The sequence below is a fragment of the Cyprinodon variegatus genome, unplaced genomic scaffold (assembly GCF_000732505.1).
Source record: "Cyprinodon variegatus isolate N-32 unplaced genomic scaffold, C_variegatus-1.0 Scaffold81, whole genome shotgun sequence".
Classification (NCBI taxonomy): domain Eukaryota; kingdom Metazoa; phylum Chordata; class Actinopteri; order Cyprinodontiformes; family Cyprinodontidae; genus Cyprinodon; species Cyprinodon variegatus.
Genome location: NW_015150534.1, coordinates 1223834 through 1226076, shown reverse-complemented (window position 1 = coordinate 1226076; position 2243 = coordinate 1223834).

The following is a 2243-nucleotide window of genomic DNA, read 5'->3' as shown; positions in this document are numbered from 1 at the left end:
CCTTTAAGTATGCCAAGCAGTAAACCTTTTCAGCTCTGGCTAAATGCAGCTTTAGAACTTGTTACAAGAATATAACCACACATCTTGTGCGAGATATAAGCTTTTTAGACACATCAGCGCTAAACAAAACCCCATTTTCAAGTAAGGACGATTTTCTCAGATGGTTCGGGTCGAGGGAGGGAAAGTGGAGACCTCTATTTATGCCGAAGCAGTTGTTCTTGGTGTGAATAAGCCATGAAAGTGAGTGACACACAGCTCCATTTTCAGTGGCAGCTCCTTAACTGCCTGATTGCCACTGTGAAGCTCAGGAATTTCCTTACGCTGACTTTCCCCAACAGCAAAGGCACAGGACTGATTCCTTCCCTGCTGAAACAGCAAATCCTTGAGACAGACAGGAGATCCACTCACACACATACGCACACAAGGCCCATGAGCTTACACACTTCCACACAGCGGCGTGGCCTTTCACGGCCCGCCTTCATGACTGTGACAAGTTGATTATCGCCTTCTTTGGAGAAGATTTCGTTTAGGATAGTCTATTATATTCAGATACCTCAGTGGGAACCATTTGTGTCATTTTAGTCACTAAACAGCTTTATTTGCAGTTTTGAAATGTGATGACACAGAAATGACATGAAAAGAAGCTAATTTAATAAATAATTTGATAAGTCCAGAGTTTGCTAATCTTGTGCACATACAGTAAATCCTCCTTAAAGTCGAGACGTGTCCCCCACCCCCTTCCTGCCACGGCCGCTGGCTGCGGAGAAAAGTGTCAGGAAAAGTCTGCTATTGGTTTCAGTTTAAAACTCTCTTGTTAAATCCAAATGAAATACTATAAAAGCATTTGAAAAATATTGCACCTTTGGATAGGCTAGTTACACAAATTAATTTGTTCTTCGGATTATAATGTTGTCTAACGACATGTTGGTGAAGATTCTTAGTCGTCCAGGTCATAGTCATTCCAAAAAAAGTTTAATTTCAGCTTTCAAAAACCTACTATGCAGCAACTGAGTTAATCCCTTCCCAATGTTATTGTAGCCCCAGCCCCTTCAAAGGAGAGCGGAGGACCTCCCCTATTCACTAAGGCCAACAATCCTCTTTAACGACCCCCCTTTCAGACACTTAGACAGGTATGGTGACATTTCACGTCCCCAGAGCCAGTTAAGGCGCCCGTGGATCAGGTCGCCGAGGTCTCCGCCTCTGGCTGCCGCCCAATCCCCTTTGCACCGGTCCCTCATGGTTCCCCCTGCAGGTGGTGGGCCCACTGGGGGATTGCCTCGCGTCGCTCCTTCGGGCTGGGTCCGGCCGGGTCCCGCGATGAAGAACCCGACCCCCAGGCGCTCGCCGACGAACCCCAACCCCAGGCCTGGCTCCAGGGTGGGGTCCCGGCTCCGCTGTACCGGGCGACGCCACGTGCCTCGTTTTAGTCCTAGTCATAAGGGTTTTTGAACCGCTCTTCGTCTGACCTGGCACCCAAAGCCTGTTTGCCTTGGGAGACCGTACCAGGGGCATTTAGCCCCCCGACAACATAGCCTCTGGGATCACCCAGGCACTGAAACCCCTCCACCACGTTAAGGTGGCGGTTCAAGGAGGGGATAGAGTTACAGATAGGGTGAGGAGCTCGGTCATTCGGGAGAGGCTCAGTGTAGAGCCGGTTCTCCTCCACATCAAGAGGAGTCAGTTGAGGTGACATCTTCTTCGGATGCCCCTTGGACGCCTCCCTCGGGAGGTGTTCCAGGCACGTCCCACCGGGAGGAGGCCCAGGGGACGACCCAGGACACGCTGGAGAGACTATGTCTCCTCAAACTCAACGCTATTCCTGACATTTTGAATTGATAAAGCTCCCTGGATGAGAAGAGAAACGTCTTCAAACTTGAAAACAAAGTCCAATGTTTTTAACTTTTATTTGGATTGTCTAACAATATGTTTCCAAGTGATACAAGGCTTTGTCTATATAAAGACTCAAACTCACTGCGGATCCAGGCATTTGAATTGAGAAAGCTTCCTGGAGAGGTGGCGAAACGTCTTCCAATCTTGGAAACCAAGTCCAGTGGATATTTTTTTGTTGAATTTTTACGGAATTGTCTAACAATAAAAAAAAAACAAAAAAAACAAAAAAAAAACAGGATACAATGCTCTTTGAGCTTTTTCACATGTTGAAATATTGTTTGTTTATTTCCATTTGTGGCATTTAGCTACGTAGAAAGGAGCCAGCTGAGGTGGCTCGGGCATCTGTTCCGGAT